Here is a 23,085-nt window from a genome sequence, read left to right on the forward strand (position 1 = left end):
GAACGGAGGTACTGCGGGTGAGAGCCAGCAGAAAGACTACAGAGTCAACCTGCAAACTCAGGAAACGTCGGAACTACCAGACACTACATCCAGTGTAATGTGATCTATGGTATTACATGTGTCTACATTAATTAATTATATTTCATATCGTCAAATATAAGAGATGAAAAATGTAAGCAAATAACAAGAATCCTAAAAAACAGAAAAGCAAATGTGGGAGGAAAACATAGAATTTCTAGAAATGAGAAATAAAAAGCTAATTTTTTTAAAAAAATTCAATTTAATTCAAATTTAATCATGACTTACACAGCTACAGAGGCAATTAGTGAATTGGAGAATAAATCTGATGCAAGAATACAAAACATAATAACAGCAAAAATGAAACAGAACACGGAAAATTCAAGGGGTATGATCAGAAAGGTGTTCTAAATTTCATCTGCTCTGGGGCGCCTGGGTGGCTCAGATGGTTAAGCATCTGCCTTCAGCTCAGGTTGTGATCCCTGGACAGGATCAAGCCCTGCCTCTGGCTCCCTACCCACCCAGGAGTCTGCTTCTCCTTCCACCTCTGACAGACTAAGACAGGACTAGTTAGTTAGTGATGGAGTGGGGGTTTAAAGCTAGGCCTACCTATTGCCAACTCAGCAGGGTGAGTCCCTGTCATGTAAAAAGTGCAAAATGACCTGAAGACTCAGAGTTCAAGTGTGGACAACGTGAACTAGACGGTGAAATGAGATGGTAGCACAGATGCACCTGTCGGTAAGCCTATTGGATGGATGGAAGAGTGGGTGCCTTTCTGTACTGAGAGAGAAGAGCATTTCCCTCCATCCTAACAGTACTTGGTGATGGGCAGGGCTGGTGGGAAACCCTGTCCTCTTTGCCTCCTGACTTGCATCACTGGCTCCAAGGTGCCCCTTCGCTGTCAGCATTTCAGAGTCAACAAGAACCCAGAGGGTAGCCGTGGAGACCTTGGCTTCCTTTCTGAGGTTGTGACCTGGGTGCCTGGGAGTTGGCTGTGTTCCTCTGTCCACGTCCTGATCTCCTGTGCTCAGTTACACTTACTGGGATGCTCGGCTCCATGAAGGCCCGAGAGAGAGGGTCCCCTGGGCTGGAGGAAGAAGTGGGGAAGGGAGACAGCAGGGCAACTAATACCGGCCACTGTAAAGTTCAGTGTGTGGATTTTCACACTGGATTTCAAAAACACCCAGCTGATTGCTGTTTATGAGAGAGACACAACCAAATTATAAGAATTTAGAAAATTGGGATGGTTGAAAATTTTTCTTCTTGTCAACAGATAAATGTATATGAACTTACAATAAGCACGCACACACGTATCTACATATGTGTGTGTGCATATATATATACATATATATATTTGCATTGAATTAAGTGTCTGCACACACAGTCATAGTAGTCAGATCTCAGTAAAACAAAGCCGATATACACCACTGCTATTCAACATAGTACTAGAAGTCCTAGCCTCAGCAATCAGACAACAAAAGGAAATTAAAGGCATCCAGATCGGCAAAGAAGAAGTCAAACTATCACTCTTCGCAGATGATATGATACTCTATGTGGAAAACCCAAAAGACTCCACTCCAAAACTGCTAGAACTTGTACAGGAATTCAGTAAAGTGTCAGGATATAAAATCAATGCACAGAAATCAGTTGCATTTCTCTACACCAACAACAAGACAGAAGAAAGAGAAATTAAGGAGTCCATCCCATTTACAATTGCACCCAAAACTATAAGATACCTAGGAATAAACCTAACCAAAGAGTCTAAGAATCTATACACAGAAAACTATAAAATACTCATGAAAGAAATTGAGGAAGACACAAAGAAATGGAAAAATGTTCCATGCTCCTGGATTGGAAGAATAAGTATGGTGAAAATGTCTATGCTACCTAAAGCAATCTACACATTTAATGCAATTCCTATCAAAGTACCATCCATTTTTTTCAAAGAAATGGAACAAATCATCCTAAAATTTATATGGAACCAGAAAAGACCTCGAATAGCCAAAGCAACATTGAAAAAGAAAGCCAAAGTTGGTGGCATCACAATTCCGGACTTCAAGCTCTATTACAAAGCTGTCATCATCAAGACAGCATGGTACTGGCACAAAAACAGACACATAGATCAATGGAACAGAATAGAGAGCCCAGAAATGGACCCTCAACTCTATGGTCAACTCATCTTCGACAAAGCAGGAAAGAATGTCCAATGGAACAAAGACAGCCTCTTCAATAAATGGTGTTGGGAAAATTGGACAGCCACATGCAGAAAAATGAAATTGGATCATTTCCTTACACCACACACAAAAATAGACTCAAAATGGATGAAGGATCTCAATGTGAGAAAGGAATCCATCAAAATCCTTGAGGAGAACACAGGCAGCAACCTCTTCGACCTCAGCCGCAGCAACATCTTCCTAGGAACATCACCAAAGGCAAGGGAAGCAAGGGCAAAAATGAACTTTTGGGATTTTATCAAGATCAAAAGCTTTTGCACAGCAAAGGAAACAGTGAACAAAACCAAAAGACAACTGACAGAATGGGAGAAGATATTTGCAAATGACATATCAGATAAAGGGCTAGTGTCCAAAATCTATAAAGAACTTAGCAAACTCAACACCCAAAGAACAAATAATCCAATCAAGAAATGGGCAGAGGACATGAACAGACATTTCTGCAAAGAAGACATCCAGATGGCCAACAGACACATGAAAAAGTGCTCCATATCACTCGGCATCAGGGAAATACAAATCAAAACCACCATGAGATATCACCTCACACCCGTCAGAATGGCTAAAATTAACAAGTCAGGAAATGACAGATGCTGGCGAGGATGCGGAGAAAGGGGAACCCTCCTACACTGTTGGTGGGAATGCAAGCTGGTGCAACCACTCTGGAAAACAGCATGGAGCTTCCTCAAAATGTTGAAAATAGAACTACCCTATGACCCAGCAATTGCACTGCTAGGTATTTACCCTAAAGATACAAGCGTAGTGATCCGAAGGGGCACGTGCACCCGAATGTTTATAGCAGCAATGTCTACAATAGCCAAACTATGGAAAGAACCTAGATGTCCATCAACAGACGAATGGATAAAGAAGATGTGGTATATATACACAATGGAATACTATGCAGCCATCAAAAGAAATGAAATCTTGCCATTTGCGACGACGTGGATGGAACTAGAGGGTATCATGCTTAGCGAAATAAGTCAATCGGAGAAAGACAACTATCATATGATCTCCCTGATATGAGGGAGAGGAGATGCAACATGGGGGGTTAAGGGGGTAGGAGAAGACTAAATGAAACAAGATGGGATTGAGAGGGAGACAAACCATAAGTGACTCTTAATGTCACAAAACAAACTGAGGGTTGATGGGGGGAGGGGGTTGGGAGAGGGGGGTGGGGTTATGGATATTGGGGAGGGTATGTGCTATGGTGAGTGCTGTGAAGTGTGTAAACCTGGCGATTCGCAGACCTGTCCCCCTGGGGATAAAAATATATGTTTATAAAAAATAAAATTAAAAAAAAAGCCGATATAATACTATTTTATCAGGCAAGGAGACTTACGGTGAGAGCACTGCTAAAGAGGGCTGCTAGATAACATAAATTTTCCATTTTCCAAGGAAGATGTAACTAAGCTTAGGTACACCTAATAATAAAGTATTAAAAGCAAACACTGTCAAAGCTACAGAGAAAAATGGACAGATTTCAACATTATGTTAGGAGTTTTTTAATAAAACGGCTGGGCTCTACTTTCTAGCTATGTGATATTTGGCTGTCACTTAAGCTGTCCATGATCCTCAATGATAAAATGGTGTAATAAAGGAATAAATGCTTCCTAATGCTGTATAAAATAAACAGCACGGAGAGTGTACTTAGCAAGGTGGGGCAGGAAATAAGCCATAAAAATTAAATATTATTGTTGTTACTGTAATGTCCTTGGTGAAGGTGTCAACACAAAAAAGTGGTATTAGAGAGAAGTTTCAATTTGCACTGCCTAGAAATACACAGGAGGCAGGACACTGGAGGTAGGGGGACGGGTTAAATCTGGAAGAGATTTTGAGTAGTTCCAAAATAGGAAATCATAACCTTTTCAGGTTGCTGCTAAGACCACCCAAAATATTAAAGAAGGCAGCAAAGAACTGTAGAAAACATACAGAAAGCCATTCGATAGTGGACTCTATTTGCCTTGCAGGAGAAACATACGGGTGTCCTGAGAAGAATAAGAACACTCCAAATTGTTCAGATTTCATCTTTTGGTATATTTACTTCTATGAAATCCTTTTCCTCCCCCCCCCACCCCAGCCCGAGTCATATGTTGGAATGCAGTTCCCCACTTGGGACCGGCTCCTGACTCGAGGGCTTTGTAAGCCTACGTGAACACACAGGGAGCAGATGGGAGAACAGGAAGCACGGCGGCTTATCCGCTGACACCCCCCATCAGAGAGCATGGCCGTGGGATCCACCGCGTGCCGGCTGCCTTCTTGTGGAGGGGCTCCGTCTGGTCGCTGGCCTCCTAAACGTCGTGGGAACGGATGATTCCGCACCCACTCCTTTGGTTACGTCGAAGGCAGAGCCACCATGGTCTCACAGACATTTCCATTTGCTTTAACATCTGTGTGACCACCGGGTTCACAGTGAGCTCAGCCGTCTTCGGTTCCGTTTCCTGCCCTTGCCTGACTTAGGAACGAGTGTAGTCAGTGTCCCTTAACTTCAGGTGTTTCTAAGGATCTTTGAAAATCGTGAGGCACGCAGAAAATCATGACCTCACCCTTGAGCTTTGTCCGCTAAGAGCCCTGCTGCTTTACAAACAGAAGGTGGTTAAGCAGGCATTTTTTTTTTTTTTTCTAAAAGGCATATTTGGTCTCTCTAAAACAGAGCCATAAAAATTGCACAATCTAAAGGAAGGAACAGTTTGTTTTGCCCTGTTTATTGCCAGTGAAATGCCAGAAGACTTTTAAAGTAACAGCAGCCAGTGTAAAGGAGGGGGGGAATCAAATAAAAATGTTATGATCTTAAAATAAACCTATTGCTCTCTCCCCCTCCACGGTTTCAACAAAACTTTCTACACCTTTTGGCACTAGAAGATACATATAATGTTTTTGCTCTGCAAATGCCAGCAAGGCCTCGTATAAAATTATAGCTGTGGCAAGAGAGTTACCGTAAAAGTGAGTGGGAAAACAGAATTTCCATGTAGAGTGAAGCGGTTGATGTTATCTTTCCTCAAATAAAGCAGAACATATTCTAAGAGAAAGAGAGTGGAACTGGACGCTAACTTCGGTTTCAGCAGACCTCAGGCGTGGTTGTACACTTCACCAACACGCCTCTCCGGGTCCCCCGGGACTCCCATTTAGCTGGTCTGGGATGCCTCCCGCATGCTTCCTTCTGAGAGTTTCCAGAGCTTCTCAGGTGACCCTCACAGGCAGCCATGGATGAGAAGTGTAGCTGTAGCGTGGGGCCAACTGTGGTGAATCCACCTGCATGAGGAGGGCACAGAATCAATCAAACCATGGAGTGGATCGTCTCCCAGAAGAAGCCTGCTTCCTGGTTGTTCATGGCCAGCCACCATTAATCCTTCTGCCCTGATTATAATGAGCTCCTAAGCTGCCCCTGACCACCTGACCTAGGTGGGGTTCCATGTGCCTCGGCCTAAACCCATCTCCAATGACGTGGACAGAGCAACGGTGTATTGGGAGTGGTGTGGCAGGAAGAGGAGAAAGAAACATTTTGGTTTCCATCTTCGTCCCCCATCTCAAATGCTGACATGTCCTCGACACTCTGGGTTAGTGTCCAAGTGGCAGCCAGCAGGGTTTATCTAGCTCACAGCGGCTGGTACTTCTGGTACTTCTGTTTGCTCCTCTGCGCCCTCCATCTCCTTCCCTGCTTCTTCATCTTTGCATGGTTGTGATGTGTGAGGGGGAGAGGCAGAAGGGACGGGCCCGAGCCTTCCTGGGGAGGTCGAGGGGGGCTGGGGAGAGAGGGTGTTGGGCAGGGGTTCAGGAGCCCTTGGGGTGGCAAGCAAGGGGTGGTTTGGAAGGGACAACATGATGCGTTCATCCTGCCCGGGGCCAAGGATGCAGCACTGAGTCGGAAGCTAATGCATATTTATGATTGAGTCTGAGCCTAATGTTAAACACGGTTCTTAACATCCAACATAGCTGGGATAATCAGACTGAGTCGAGGTTGAAAATAGTCTTAGCTAAAACTTAATGGAATACAGAATGTGTCCCTGCATACATCTAAAGAAATGTCATGTACGGACTAGAAATTTCCTTGGAATAGGAAGAACTGATCTTTCAGCTTAGAAACCGTACTAATGTAAAATGAAAGCTGCTGTTTGCTCCTCCGTGGAGAGAATGCCATTTATGAGTTATTAACAGAAACTGAACCCAAAATTGGAATAGTGGTGATAAAGCAGTACCAGTGATAATCACAACATTTTCTAGGCTACATGGGATCATTCTACTCACTCACTCCCGTCCTCATCCAGCAAATACACGTTCGCTGGCCTCTGGGCACTGAGCCCTGCGTTATGTGTAGATAAGTGGCAATAAAGACCCACATACCGTTCTGTCCTCAGGGAAGTTCCAGACTAGCGGAGGTCAGGCATCAAATGAGTAAAAACCCCCAAGGATATATTATCATAAAGAATGTGACACTTTGTGAAAGAAAAACTCAGGTACAATGAGATTGTTTACCAAAAAGTCCAGCTTTGATTTGAACGCTCTGAGGACACTCTTTAGGGAAACAGCGTTTATGTTGAGTCTTGAGGAATGATAGGAATGAACCCTTTCAGGATCGGAGGGAGCTCAGCTTGTGGGCAAACGTGCTGTGTGCAATGTGACAACAGTATTTTACAAAGGAGAGGCACGTCCACACACACGCTCTGCCCTCATCACACACGGAGGGTCTGATAGAGAGCCGACCACCAGCTTGATGGCACGGCCCCCTTCCAGAGAGTATGGGATTAAGCAGCTCGGGCTCCCACCCCCCGCCAGCAAACAGCCTGTTCTGTGATATAGACTCTTGGACTCTGCAGACAGACTGTCTGCTTTTAATGACAAGTAGAGAGATGTCTCTTTTTGGTCATGGAGCCTTTGGCTTGTCGTCTGTTGGTTTGTTTTGTCTTGTGGAAGCACGTTGAACATCCCTCTAAGGCTTTGGAGCTGTGCTGCTTCCCCCACAATGGAAGGTTCTGTCATCCCAAGATCCCTAAAATGTTTAATTTGAATATGAATAATGTGGTTCCTTTGGCCAAGAGCAAGGGTGCGAGATGTTACTGGTGACGCCTAGTGAAGCTGAGCTCCTTGCACCATGGGCCACTTCATCTACCGTGTTGTGTTTTTCTTGGTGGCATACATAGTTGTCCTTCCCAGTGGAGTTAGTCTTTGGCCCAGTGCTGACTTCTACTCACCCCAAATCTACAAGGAACTCATCATTGTGAATACCCAACCCTCTGCCTGTTCTCCCTTCTCCTCTCCTTCCCCAAGTCCCTCCTGGTGGATTTATCCCCAAACCTATTTCTGTATCCTTATTCATAGCTAGCCCTAGGTCATGTCTGGTTGGGATTATTGGGATTACTTTGAAAAAGCTGGAGTTTCTAGTTTTGCTGAGTCAGTCTCAGGGTTGATTATATTCCCGGTTTTAATGCCAGAACAAACAGTCTCTAACACTTCCTTAAGATCTGTCCATCTTACAGACCTGCCTCTTTCCTGTCCCAGAGCCTAGAAGACCATGAGTTTCCATGGCTGACTGGTACGCTTCTCTCTTGAGAATTAATGAGGTCCGGGGCCCATTCTTATCGGATGAGCTGTATGGTGAGATCACATCTTGTTTGGGGCTAGAAACTGGCTTGTGCAAAAAAAAAAAAAAAAAAAAAAAAGCCTTTAATTGTAGCTGTCTTCATGCAAGCAAATCTTAGGCTAAAACTCCTTTATGCACATTAAGTAATATTCCCAGTCTTTGCTTAACAAGTGAGCATGCCTGAAAAAATGGGACACATAATTAAGGTTGAATGCCCTCCCACTTGTGTGGTCCTTGGACCGGCAGCTGGGGCATTATCTGGAGACTTATTAGAAATGCAGACTCTCAGACCCCATCCCTCCCACTAAATCAGAAACCATTTTAACAAGATCGTTCAGTGATTTATATGCACAATAAAATTTGAGGCCCTCTGGCTTAATGCACATTAAGGAATCTTCATCTCCTTCTGAATTCCTGATACTAAGCAGAATGATTCTCCTTGACTGTGGTCATGGTGGGGTGGGGGGCACACAGGCCCTGTATTAATGGTGTTTTTTTCATTTTCTGCATTTTTGGGTGCTTTGACATCTTGGGCTCTTGTTGACCTGGGAGAGACTTTCTTTCCAGAGTTAGCTCATTCCTACATGTAGCAAAACACTCCCCTTTAAGCTACTGCCCCTTTCATAAGCAAAGCACCCATCCCAACCCCTTCTATGGGGCTCTCACATTCCCGGCCACTGTCTCCCCTGCGGATCACCCCAAAGGCCTGGGACCAAATAAGGGGCCACCCTACCCCTGAGTCCACTAAAATTACTTAAACGAGACAGTTCCACACCTGCTGATCCCGTCTCAAGGGGCTGGTGTTTCTCCCTTGCTCTCTTTGCCTCGCGTTGCCCCGGGACTCCGCCACATGGCCCTGGAAGGCACCGCGTGCCTGCTTCCTCTTGGAAAGGAGAGTAACAAACTGACTTTTCAATGGCCATCATTTCCTGATCCAGTGGTCTCACCAGCCCCAAATAATAATAAAACTGACATCTTCAGACGGAAGTTCTCCTGAGATGCCCTTTCCCACAACAGGAAGATGAGCAAGTTATTTTAGAAGATGGGAGAGCTCTCAAGAAGGGAGAGCTCTGAGTCAGCCCCTCTTTGCTCACCCAGAAGGCAACTGTGGGGCGGAGGACTAGGAGGACAGCTCTTCCCTCCGCACCTGTTGGACCCCCCCACAGGCCTCCTTGACTGGGCACATGGGCGGGGGTCTTTTTCCTTTGGCATTATCGGAAAGTGGTGACGGTTGGTAGACGGGCTTACTCCTGGTATTAAGCCAAATGTTTTCAATGGGCCTTTGATATCTGTACACGTAATTGTAAGTGTGTATGCACATTTGACTTGAAAAAAAAAATCCAATGAAGAGTAAAGAATTTTAAAATAGAGACATTAACTTGAAAGGGTTATCATCTGATCCCAGAACAAGGGTGGCTCAGAACGACGGAATAATGTTCGTTTCTGTTCTGTAGCATGTGCTGGGGGCCGTCATCTGATAAAACAGATCAGCCGCTGGGGGTCTCCTGCCTCTGCCTGCCCATCAGCTCTTTTTATCTATTTTCTTTGTCCTCGGGGGATTTGGCTGAAATCAGAAGGCAGAGTACAGGCTGCAAATTATTTTATCATGTATAAGGGCTCTGGGTTAGGAAATAGTGTGTCCTTCTCCTTGAATTTTTTAAAATATCAAATATATTTTTTTAGTTAGAAAGTTTACTTAAGAAGACACGTTCAGCAGTCTCGGATACTCCTTTTAATGGAACAGAAGACTGAAGGGAACCAGAGAGTCATTTTCCTTAGACATTTGATACTCGGACTGGGGTGCAGTCATGCTGTATCCCATGTGATCCTGCTTCAAGGCCACGGAGCGTGGCTGGGAGAGCAGTGGCAGAGGAGAGAGAAGAGAATCTGTTTGTGTCTAGAGACCAGCTCGCCTGCAAACACGCTGCCTCCAGAATGACCCAATTTCTGTTGGGAAACACCCCAGCGGTCCCTTGAGAAGGACTCACTACAGGTGTGTGGTTATCATGAAAACCTGGGAAATTGTGCCCAAGGTTTTCTCCCCGGAGTCGACACCAAGTGCTTTGGGAGACTCACATTCTGCAAAATGGTGACCGATGTGTCCCTCATAGAGAGGCGTGTACCTTCATCACAGGACTCGCCCTCTTGCTTTCTGCCAGCATCCTCCCCTTTCCCCTCCCCGCCACGGCTGTCCCTCCTACCAGTGTCCGGGGACCCACACGGCATTCCTATCCTGATGGGACCAACTGGAATTTCTGCCTACCCACTCTCTGACCCTCTCCTGGGGGCCGAGCCCCTCAGCTGCCATAGGAGAGAATCCCAGAGAGAACTCAGCTCCTCACCCTCCATGCACCTCCGATAGGCTGGCGCCTGAGAACATGCCAAGGTCCTGGGGCACATTCTGTGTGCAGCACACCGAGCGGACAGCGGGTCCCAGGACCATCAGAGGGGAGCTGCCACCCACAGGTTTGTTTCATTTACAAGTGATTGCTCCTTAGGTTATTTTCTAAAAGGCAGACCGAAGAAAACCTTGTCAGCAGGCAAATGAGCCTCAGACAGTCTTTGTGGATCCGTGACTGAAGCTTTCGCATGTGAGGGTGACTCATGGGTAAACAGTAGACGTGAGTCTGAGTTAGGCTGGTTTCAGTTAACTATAAATAAGAATGGTTTTCAGCTAAAATAGCAAAGAGCATTTTATTATTCAATTTCCCCAAGAGTTTGGATGGCTATGCCCTGATTTTCTGCCCTGCAGGAACCCAGAGCCAAGGGTTTTTTCCTAATTGCTTTGGTGACTTGACCACCTGTATTCACAGGACTGGACTGAGTAATGAAGTACGGTTCAATGATATTGGACCATAATCCATTAAAGGCAATATTGTCTGCTCCAAAGTGCATAGGCTGTGGATTGAGAAAGATCCAAGTTCAAGTTCAAATCCTCCCGCTTACTATCTATATGAACTTTGACGGACCAATTCTTCTTTTTTGGTCCCTGAAACTGGAACTATCCACAAGATCTACCTCACGGGTAGCGGTAGGGTTGACTCAGATACGGAAGTAAAAATTCGGAGCAATGAGGAAAACGTCATAATCAAGTGTCGACTAATGCCAGAGAGAACAGAATATTCTGGGATCACTGGCAAAGCCACCACGGTGCAGCTGAGATCACTTATCTGGCATGGTCTGTACCATCTTCATATCCGTGTGACAGGACTAGCCACAACAGAGCACATTCTCACATGCCGGGATATCCTGAGTTTCTTCCTGTGTTCAGTATTAACGCTGTTCAGTGTTTCAAGACCAAGGACCCCCAAACGCTGCCGTTCCCAGCCATCATGATTGCCCCCACTCCCCTTCCCTTGCCGGTGGCCCTGGGACTCTTAGAGATGCTCACAGCAGGGGTCTGCCCCCGCAAAGGAAGGTCTCCAGGGAGGGGGTGGGGCAGGGACACCAGCATCCTTTCCATTTCTTCCCAGCCCCACTCCCACAGCTCGTAGAGAACATTCCAAGTCTTAAAGAAGAGAGAGGACTCCTGCCCTGCCCTGACTGGCCCTGAGCAGTTGCTAGGTTTGGGGCAGCGGCTCTGAGCAGGTAGCCGTCTAAGCTCCACCCCTGGATATGAGGCCGCTATTGGAAGTTGCTGCGAAGTCTGAAGAGTGACCCCCATTTCTGAGCTGGGTTTGACTCTTCTGGACTCTCACTCTGAAGTTGACTTCGAGCAAAGATCTCAGTGCACAGACGCTTCCTAGAGAGGGGAGCCTCTGATGCCAAGTTATCACACAGCGTTTGTTGGTACTGTGCCTGTGAGCTCCCCGTGTCTCACCCAAAACAGAGTACGTAGGCCACAGGTCTCCATGCAGAGGAAGCCAGACCATGCGTCCTCCCCACCAGGCCAGGGGCACGCAGGAGGTGCTCACGTCTTTGGGGTGCTTTCTTGCTGGGGCCACATTATCTCACGCACGCTTTGCTTTCTCCTCTCTCAAAATTCACAGTTTTCTCCTCTCTCAAAGTTCACAGCTTTCTCCCATTCACATCCTGACACTTGCTCTGTTTGGGGTCACTGCTCTGTGGCCCTTGAGGGCCGAGACCTTGGTTTCCCTTCTGTGCTTTATCCACCACTATTATCTACTATCAACCACTGTGCATGTCGATTGCCCTCCCAACACCCTAATTCAAGGTTTATGAATTTCCTCCACTCCCTCAACCTTCACCTTTGTCTCGATTCTAGAACCCTCCCAGTGACACACCCTGGAGCTGGGCGTGAGCAGGAGCTGTTCAATCCTAGAAACACTCCTTTTCACGGACACACCCCCACCTCCCCTTCCTCTTCCTCCCCTTCCCCAAGCAGGGCAGCGTGCCCCTCTCAGGGCACCGAACAATGTTCTGATCACTCTCTGTCCTCCTGGGTCCTCTTTGCCCGCCTCCGTCCCTCTGGTCCTGGACCTAGGACCATAATAAAAAACCCACTCATGGCCCATATCAGTATTGTGACCTCACTCCCTCAGCAAATATTTACTGAACGATGAGGCCGTTCCCAGTGACCTCTGCCTTGCCATCCACTTACATTGTTTCCTCTCCTGGGCTTAGACACTCATTCTATACCCATAGTTTATGAAATCTGAGGCCATATCGATCACAAAATGCACCACTACATTATGCACTGCATAGAGTGAAAAAATGCTACCAATTAACACTGAAAAATGCCATCAATTGTAAGAGGCATTCTGCTTTCAGAGCTGTTAAAATATGAAAATATATGCATCTTATATTATAAAAAGTAATGGTATTTGTGAGATCAATGCCAAAACACTTCCTAATCTTCCTTTCCTTGTAGATATTAAATTTCTTGAAATAGACTGAGCAGCGGGTTTCTGCCTTCCTACGTCCCAGATATTCCTTATCGCACTACAATCTGGCTCCCTCATCTAATAAAATCACTCTCTTAAAAAATCACGAGTCTTGTTCCAATGCCTGAATCCAATCTTAGGCCACAGCTCATGAGGCCACAACAGAGGGGGACACCACTGACCGTTCCACATTCACTTTTTCCTTCATTCTGAGACCCCAGGGCTCCGGTGCTCTGTAACGCTTCAGCTAAACTTTCTCAGTTTTTCAAACTAATTTTCTTTTATGGGCTGCTTGTCTGCCTTGTCCTTGGTGGTGGCATCCGCTATCCTAGCTTCTGTGATTCCTTTCCTTCTGTTGAAACCTGCAGACAGGCCTCCCCAACAGCTCATGCTCAGGTCACTTTCACGTCCCTTGTTAACCCAGCACACGCCACCAGCTTCATCTTCCTCGACCATTAGGGGCATCTAGCACAGAGGGTTATTTCTTTTTTTGCAGACCCATCCTTCCCAGGACGTGGAAGAAGTGTTCTCTCCTGTTTTCCTCCTGGTGCCCTGAGCTACTTCTTTCCATCTCTGGTCCCTCTCATCCCCAGCACCCTGGCTCCATCCCGGGGGCTCACTCTCTGGGTGACCTCCCCAGCCCCTCTGCTTTAAGAACTGTCCACCTCTCACCCAAAGCCCATAGGCTGCTATCTTAGCCCAGAACTCTCCTTGAATGCCAGACTGTCATGCCTCTCTGTCTGCTGGCTTATCCCATCAGTGGGTGAATTCCAGTTTTCCAAACCTCTTCCTTCCACATTCTTCTGCATCACAGAAAATGTCGGTGCTCTCCTTCCTGGTCCTCAGGCAGGGGATTCTCTAAGGTTCTTGCCCTCACACATCCCCCATTCTGCCCCTGCTCGTGGTTGTGACTGTTAGCACACACCCAGAACCACAGCCTGGGTTGATGGGGTCCTGGATTAGAGCAGGTGGCTGTCCCCCGGCCCCTGCTGCAGCTCCGCACCCAGCACACACCCAGAGTCTGGACTGTAACCTGAGTGACACGGTTCGGGCCGGAGCCATATCCTTCTCACCCGTCCCAGCCCCATCTGGCCTCCTGCAGCTCCCCACTCTGCCCTCTGGGATGTGGAGCCCCTGCCCTCGGGGCCCTGCCCGTGCTGCTCACTCAGCAATTCCTCCCTGCGCACCTTGCTGCTTCATCCACACGCATCACCGTGCTCCCTCACCACTCCAGCTACTTCTGTGATTTTTGGTGTAACATTTCTTGGTTCCTGTTTTATCATTTGCCATCTCTCCCTTTCTCTGACAGTTGCCTGTAATCATTTTTTTTTTAAAGTGGGCAGAGCAATTCTAAGCGCAAAGAAGGATTCTGCATCACACCCGGGATCAGACCGCGTGGGCATACGGCTGGGATGTATCCTTTGAGTGTATATACGTTTTCAAAAATAAAATTCCATAAAGAATTCTCCCTTTTAACTTGTAAGACTTCAGACCCTGGACCTGATCCAAGGTCCTAAGTAGTGAACGTGGGAAAACATCCATTGAGTTTTTCTCTCCAATGACTAAAAATGTCTCATTTATTCCACAGAGACCTTGCTGCATGTTTTTATTAAAGCAAATGATTTGTGAATAAAAACTTGTGGTAGGATATATACTTACAGAGTGGGGCAGTTTGAAATCATAAGTACTGACTAATCAAATCCTGCTCCGTGGACATTTTAAGTACTCTGTAGGTACTCTGACATTTCGGAAGAGGAAAACCTGCCCAGAAAGAAAAGTCTCCTTGGAGAATACCTCTCGTTTTACCGTTCCGGGAGTTGGTTTAAAAACGTTTTCCCTCTCAATTTATCCACTCTTGATGTACAACGGATTTGGACACTGGGGGTTTAAGGGGTGGAAAGCAGCCGTATTGATCCAGGGGTCATGCGGAGTGGCCGTGCTGTTCTGGAAAACTGCCCCTGTATTCTCAGTGTAAACACTGTAGGGGCTCAGAGAAGTTTCTGCCCACAGCCCAGGGCCCGTCACGTGACTCTCTCGGGTTCTGCCCCATGACCCTTCACCCTTCTCAGCGTTCAAAGGCCAAGTTAATGAAATTCTTAAGCGTTAACATGGTCTTTAATCAGAGTAGACAAGAACGCCCCCAGCAAGTGGACGTCTAGAGAAGTGCTCAGTCTTGGCAGCCCCCAAAGCTGTGTCATGGTCATGTGACAAATCACCCCACCCCCTACCTCCAGTTCCAGTGGGAGTGGTCGCCATGATCCTATCCCTTCCTACATTCCCAGGTCTTTCTCTGGGCTTCCCTGGCCGGTGGGAAATTAGGTAATCAAACATTCCACTGCTCTTTTCTCCTAGCTTCCAGAGGACGGCAGGAGAACAGAAAGGTTGCATAAAGCCCTGCATCTGTACTTCTGATGATGTCTGGACGGAAGGCAGTACGTTTCAGTGGTTGGTTGGGGAATTCTTAAGGTCTTAGTAGAAACCCAACAAAGAAAAATTCCAGAGGCATAATTTTCTCTTCCCACATTTTCTCTAGACATTCTTTCCATGTTTACTGTGTGTGTGTGTGTGTGTGTGTGTGTATGTGTGTGTGTGTGTGTTTAATGTGGGACAAGGAAGCTTTGAGCTTCCTTGGGTTACTTTATTTTCTGTGCCCTGATGGGCGTCCTCCAATGGAATGTCAGCCATTCACCCACAATGTGTGTCCTGCTTGACAAAGTACAGTAGGGCGACAACATGGGGAAACTCTCTGCTCATGGGAAGCTTTCATTATCATCATATCGGACTTTGAAAGCTTGTGTGTGGTCTTTCGTCACACCTTCTGCCACATAGCATAGGGTGGTGTGTTTGTGATATTTAAAAATCTGCAATTCAAATCCTTAGCTTTTGTAGAACTAGAAATACAAACCTACTCTAAAGACACCTCTCCTGGAGACCTTAATTTTTATATGCTGTTTGAAATGCTGTCATCAAAGTTTACAGTTGTTGATCTTATGTGAAATGTTTTTCTTTCCCCAAACCAAGAGCAACCAACCAAGAGAATCAGAAGAAATTGGACACAAGCATCCAGACCAACTGGAATAGATCACAAATGTTTGTGGCCATAAAGGAATTAGAAATAACATAACAAACCATCCCACTTCCTAAAATCACAAGAATACACACATGCTCCAAGTGTGGATGTCCACACCCCCTCATGTCAGGAAAGCATCGTCACAGGCATCCAGGCTCATCCTCTCACACCTCCTGCCCCTTCTCCTCCCCTTCAGAAGGGCATCTGTGCGTAAGCCTGATGGGTGGTACCCTCCCTCTTGTTGCCTTTCCTGACTTCTTGTCTACTTACTGTCACTGATATCCATTGCAAACCTTAGAGGGCTCCTCTGGTTTAAAAATCATGGAATAATAATGAACTTAGCTTATTAGTTCCATAATTTCAACCTGAAAAGACTGCAGATAACAGAGAGTGTATGTTTTTGTGAGGTTATCTTCTATGAAGATATAAAATAGGGCTCTTCTATGAAGATATAAAATAGGGCACCTGGATGGTTCAGTCACTTAAGTGTCTGACTTCGGCTTAGGTCATGATCCCAGGGTCCTGGAATAGAGTCCTACATCAGGCTCCCTGCTCCGTGAGGAGCCTGCTTGTCTCTCTGCTTCTGCCTTTCTTTGTCTCTCATGAACAAATGAATGAATGAATCAATAAAATCTTACAAAATGTATAAAAAAGTTGCAAAATAGTAAAAATATTAGCAGAAATTATTTAATTCTCACTCACATATTTTAAGAATGATTCTTATGTGTGTTTATAATTATCTATTAATAGTTGACCCATTGATCATCCACATTTTAGCAAGGAAAATTAACAGAGGTTCCAGCTATCTTTTTTTTTTTTAACTCAGGGACAGATCAGGGGTTAGTATTCTGAGCTTTATTCACTCTCTCGTTTGAGAGCAGCCTGGTAAATGTCCCCATTAAGAGGAGACAGGAAAATGTACTCAGCTCCCTCACAGCTGGAAATGTTTTCCCATCCTCTCTCCCACCAGAGGGGGGAAAATAAATATATACTCATATTTGGTCTTTCATTAGCTTCCCTGGGAAACAGACCTTGAGAGATGGAGGTTTGCATGCAGCTTCCCCACGTCCCCCAGTGGTTTCAGGGGCAAAGCTGTGGGGCGTCAGGAAGTGGAGGTAGGAAGGAAGGGAGAGAAGTCAAACCAGGATTCAATCCAGCAAGTCCCAGCACGTGCCCGGGGACTCAGGCTAGGATGCCCTTCAGAACTGATCACACTGGAGGCCTTTGTACCTAGCACTGACCAGTTATCAGTGACCACTGGCCACTCTTGTTAGAGCCAAGAGCAGGGGCATATCCTTGGACAAGGGGCTTTTTGCCGCTGAGGGTAATTCTCAGAAAGGGACAGAAGTGACCACTGCCCTCTAACGAGTCTTTGGCAAATGGGTTCTGGAGAGTGGGCATCTGGGAACACCATCCTTCATCCTTACACACGCACACACACACGTGCCATATATCTGTGTGTGGACACACATGTTACATGTGTATGTGGAGACACACATATGTGTCATAAATCCATCCCTATATAAACTGTCTACATTAATGCCCGCCATGAAAGTTCCCTAGGAAAGAAAAGGAAGTAGAAGTGATCAGATATGCTCATGGATTTATTCCACGGTTCCTTAAGTCGCAGGCCAATGGCCCCATGACGACCCGTACCACCAGAGCCCCAGGCGCTGACACTCCCCTTGGTCACCACTCCCTGGCTCCCTGTGAATGACAGTGGGTATGAGGCTTCAGGAAGAAGGATGTTTTTACCCCCATGAAGAATATTAATACTAATTCACAGTGCAGCACTCCCCAGCCACCAGGACTGTTTCTCTGGGGTGTGGCTTTGATCAACGTGGGGCTTCTCTCTGCACCCCAGGAATGCTCCTGGCCCTCAGCACATCTGTCTCATGCATTTGACTAGGGTGACTCCTCTCACACAGTGTAATCATTTCTCTCACTTTTATTCTAGAAGGATGGGCTTGCCTCAGCAGATGACAGTGGACAATTCAGTCCTATTCCATCATTGACAGATCATTTAATGTACTTTACCAAAATCCTTTGTTTTACCTCTACATCTTTCTTAGATGACCTCTTCAGAAATGATCATATCTCTGTGGTCCCCAGACATGGCTTTGTTCCCGTCACAAAGATCGCATAAAAATATGTAGGTTAGGGAGATCCTTTTCATCCTGTGGAAGGTCAAAGTGAATTCCTTTATTAGAACCTTCCATAGTATTTATAATTGGGAGAACTTTATCCTTGACAAATGGAAATCCAAATGCCCTACAACTGAAGAAGATACTTATTATAGTTGAATTATAATTTATAAAGCACCAGAAGCAATTATGATATAGTTGTGATTTTTTAAACGATAAAAACAATTTGAAATAAATTAAGTAGTTGGTCTCAAGAAAGCATTAAAATGGTGCTGAGGAGCTTAGACTCTGCAGCCTAATTGGCTGATTTGAGTCCCAGTCTACTACTGGCTGTGTGACCTTGGGTAAGTTACTCTACCTGTCTGGGCTTCAGTTTCTTCAGGTGCAAAAGGGAGATTACTTGAGTACCTACCCTGATAGTATTTTTGGGAGACTTAAAGGAACTAACCTATGTAAAGTGCTTAGAACTTTAATTGGCATAGAGGAGGTAGTGCAAAAAATATTAGCTAACTTGTATGAGCTATTCTAAAGCAAAATTAACTACTCCTTCTTATAGGGGATTTTTGGCCTTGGTGTACATATCTCTTCAAATTTCTTAGTGCCTAGAGTATCTCACTAGCAGCAGGGATTAAAATAAAGGCATGGAAAGAAACGTAGTTCTGCAGTGCTTAGAATGTGCTGGTCACATGTCCATCATAATCAAATGTTTGCACGGTCCTACAGATGGGGAACAGGAAAATGAGATGATGTGGCTTCCCTGAAATCACAGGGCTTCGCAGTGGCTCACTCAAATCTGTGACTACCTCTGTCTGGCTCTGAAGTTGCTTTGTCAGATGATCTTGAATGTGCAGAGTTTTAATGAAAGAGCCTACGGCCCAGAGGTCACTGGGGTAGCCCTGTTCTCACCTCCCTCATGCTACCTCCCAAGCCCCGTCCAAGACGCTGATACCAGAAAAGAAAGTAATAATGCCATTAACTTTGAGCTCAATATGTTACAGCATTTGAAAAGTTCAAGCATCTGTCTCCTCTGTCCTGCCTCCGAAGAGACTGAGACCAAGCTCTGGGGCATGGCGATGGTGTGGGAGTTTCCTCAGCTTCCGTGTTTATGTTTTCTCACTGCTGCTGCTTTTGAAATTAGCAAAAGGTGTGCTGACCTTTTCCCATGGTAAACACAAGGGGGTATGATAGCCCACATGCAAGCTTCTCTAGCAGTTCTGGGCTTTGTTTGTTGTTAGTCTGTGCGTTTTGCTGAAGCTGACCTCCAGATCAGGCGGGAAGCACCTTGGTCCTAAAAGTTGGAGTTCTCTGCCCTCACACTGGTCTCCTGCTCCCCAGATGAGTGCATGCCTCCCTCCCGTGGGCCATTCAGGGAGAGTCCTGCGACTACAGCTGAATGAAGGGGACACAGAACATACTCTTACTGGAGTTTCTAACTGTGAGAAGAATGAAGAGTCGTCTTGGCGGTGGTCATCTGTGACATCCTATGAAGACCGCATTCAGACTGAGAGTAAGACAGAAGCATTTCCTGTTCCGGATCTTCTGCGTCCTGAGACACTGAGTTTCCCGGGTATGCCAGTGACATATGCTCATGTTTCTTGTCTCTTTCCATCTAAGCTTGCTTGAGTTAGATTTCCATGACCCGCAGGCAACAGAGCTGTGGCTGTATATCTCACTTAACCTGATATATGTCTCTCTTTGAGGCCCTTCAACATGTAGGGGTTGAGCCCCTGACACATTTACATTAAGAATCTGCAAAGATACAACATCATTGTTACACACAGGCTTCCAAATTCCTGATATGCATTCCTGCTTCATTCTTTCTTTAAATATGATTGTGGGAGCTTCTTTGCAGGAGGTATATCCACTTCGTAAGTGTCTGGCAATGGGCTGAGCAACATAATGGGGCAGAGCCTTCCTCTAAAAATCTGTGTGTGTGGAGATTTTTAAATGGTCACTTAAGCTTTACCATTGATTTGGCTTAAAATGGCGAGGATTCTGTGTTGCCTGTAGGAGCTGGGCTTATCGCTAGTATTTGTTTATTCTATCTTATTTTCTTATCATGTTTTGGGAAATTAGGCAGTATCAAGCATTCTTCCTTGGCACCGTTAGCTTATGAGGAATGGGGAGAAGTTTGTATCAAGAACTGGAGGTTTTGGGCCTATCTATCTATTTACCTATCTGTCTATCCATCTATTTATATGTCTTTCTACTTATCACCTTCCTTCCTTCCCCCTTCCTTCCATGTCTGTATTTAGCCCCATCTAGGCTAGAAGAGACAGGTCATCTGTACTCAGTGAACGTCCTTGCAGAGAATAAGGACTTCACGAGAGCCTGCAGAGAAGCTCAGATAAAAGAGATGGAGAGCAATACAGAGAGGCTACCTGAGAATAATAATGGCCAAATTATTTCCCAAATGTAGACCAACAGGAAGCAGAATTATTTCCTTAAAAAGCACTAGAATTCACTGTGTCCCCCAAAAGTATGGTGACAATAAAGCTGGTTGGTCCGCTGGCAACTAGAGCACTATTTGGATACAGTGTGTGTCTCAGTCCATGCAGACTGCTGGAACAATCACCACAGACTGATGTCTCCAACAACCAACACCTCTCATGATTCTGGAGCTTGGAAGCTCAAGACTGATACCATCACACTGAGGGTGAGGCTTCAACATATGAATTTTGGAGGACACAAACTTTCAGTCCATAGCCGTGTAGATCAGCGTAGGAACCTGGTAGAAGTTAACAGTACAAGAGCTACCACCGGAAGTCCCGACAAGCTGGGCAGTTAGAAGTATGCACAGAGGAGAAGAGGTACTTGCAAAGCCTAGAGCTCTAGGTGACTTCTAGATGCCTCCACTGAGGCCAAATACATTACTGGGATGAGAGATACCCAAAGACAAAAGACAAATATAGTAGAAATCAATACTAAATCTTTGTTTCTCTCAAGTGTCCAATTAGATGAATTTTGACAATTGCATACATTCGTGTTAACTAAAATAAGATAAAGGTCGGTTTTATTTCCCCCAGAAAGCTCCCTCATGAGCCCTTTCCGAACATTTTCATCATATGACCTCAGACTCCGATTTGTATCACATTAGTGTCATCTGCATTTGGCTTTTATATAAAAAGAATCATTAGATAGATAGATCATCTGTTCCTTTTAAAAAATATACTTGAGATTCATCAAGGTGGTTGCATATGTAAATAGTTTAATTTTTTTTTTTTTTAAGTTGCTGAGTTGTATCCCAGCTTATGGCTCTACCACAGTGGTTTACCTAGTAATAGGTTGACACACATTGGGTTGTTTCAGTCTGGGGCAATGACACATGAGCTTATGTCTAGTCTGGCCCTATCCAGAAAATGTCCAAAGCCGTAACTGTTCACCAGAGAGGTACCAGGCCCAGTCCATGGGTAGGAGGTGGAATCATAGTGCATTTCTTTTGTTAAGAAAAGTTTAAGCTGTAACCCTACAGGTGGGGATGGTTAGGGTGCAGAGCCGGTGTGGGCAACTTGTTCCAGGCAGAGGCATTGTGTTCCAAGTCCTGAACAGGCCCAGGCACGTTCCAGAAACCAAAACAGTCAGTAACCCAGAGCTTCCTTACTGTGCAGAGTGGGGCTTGGGAGAGAGAAATGGGAGCAGGTCACCAAAGACCAGACAGCATCATGCATTTTACGGCCTTTGAACTGTATTCTGAGTTTTGGAAGTAACCAAAGTGTTTGAAGCCAGCACATTGTTTGAATATCCCATCATAAAAAGCTTTTGGTGTCAGTGTTACATTCTGTGTTTATTTTCCTTCCTTTCTGTGAGTGTAAAAGAAGGGTGTTTTGTCTCTTTTTCCCATTCTCTTCTTCCCCTTTGTTCTCCCTCTTCCCTTCCCTTCATTTATTTCTGATGATTTAAGAAGAAACTACAGTCACTAATACAAATTCTCCAAAATGATGGCCCTTTATGACAGTTATTGCCTGAGCTCACTGAGTTCTTGGGATTCTATGTGTTAGAAAGACAGTCTTTATGCTTTCAGGTTTTGAGCTGCATTGGAGAAAACCTAACATTTCAGAGGCGTGGTGAAGTGTAGTAATTAGACACAGTGAGCATTTTTCCAGAAGATATAGACCCCTGGACCGCAGATCTGGAGATGATATTAGGGTGTTTACTCTTTATAGGAATTTGTCTGACTGTAGTCAATAGACTGTCCATCCCAACTGAAGTGTTCTTGAGAAGCTAAAACATTCCTGAGGAGTTTCACTTCATTTCAGGTCATTGTAGCCACTACAGAAGTCCTTCCTCATATTAGTCAGAAAAATCTGTTTTTGGACGACTGAAGTCCTCACTCCCAAGTCTGTTGGGTGGTCCCCAGAACACATCTGGCCCATCATTGTGATGACTAATCTGTTCCCTTAAGACACATAGCTTGTACCTTTAACTCTTCTTTTTCCCATATTGAAAACTTAGACTTCCTTCAGCCAGCATGGGTAATGCACCTCCCCATCCTTTCCTTATCCTGTTTCTCTGGACACGGTTCAGAGAACGTAATCCTCCACTGGTGCTGGGCGATAATCAATGAAACAAGGAGACCATCTCTCCTATTCTCTTTCCTGTAAGCTCTAGCTTGTAAAGAGTATTTTAGCATACACTTCTCAAAGTCGACTTGAACTGAACTTGAAATGGCTGTGGTATAACCCTGGCAGACTTGTCGAGCAGTAGTCCTCCAGCTAGCACCGAAGAAGCTTGCAGAGAGTTCAGGGGCTAGTTCAGTTGCTTGTATCTGGTAAAAGCAACTTCCCCATCTTGTATTCAACCTAGAAGTTCTATTCCTACCAAGAACACAAGATGGGCTGGAATAGGGCTGTCTGATGGAACTTTGTGAACAAACAGAAAATTTCCATATCTGTACTTTCCAATATGGTAGCCACTAGCCACGTGGAATACTATGGAACACTAGAAATGAAACTGAGTATTTAAATTTTATTTCATCTAAACTTACATAGCCACATGTGTCTAGTGGCTACTGGATTGGGCAGTACAGGATCATACGACCATTCCTTAACCAGAAGGGAAGTAGAGGTGGGGGACATAAGATGTTGGAGAAAGAGAGGAAAGGAAATGTTCCTGGGATAATGGACTGTGAGCCGGTCTCTCAGAACAAGCATCGGAGAACTATGAGTCCTTTACTTCCTGGTATTAAATAGATCTGATAGGATAGGCA

The 23,085-nt window shown here is 45.3% G+C and overlaps 1 long non-coding RNA gene across 1 annotated transcript; it reads right to left on the bottom strand.

Annotated features, from left to right (window-relative positions):
- Positions 1 to 787: 787 nt before the first annotated feature.
- Positions 788 to 23,085, bottom strand: LOC125107475 (uncharacterized). The gene is made up of 3 exons (XR_007129572.1): positions 18,458 to 23,085; positions 11,766 to 11,770; positions 788 to 798 (listed from the first exon to the last, which is right to left on the bottom strand). It is a non-coding gene; the product is annotated as an uncharacterized LOC125107475 (long non-coding RNA).

This window comes from Lutra lutra, chromosome 8 (genome assembly GCF_902655055.1).
Source record: "Lutra lutra chromosome 8, mLutLut1.2, whole genome shotgun sequence".
Taxonomy (NCBI): Eukaryota; Metazoa; Chordata; class Mammalia; order Carnivora; family Mustelidae; genus Lutra; species Lutra lutra.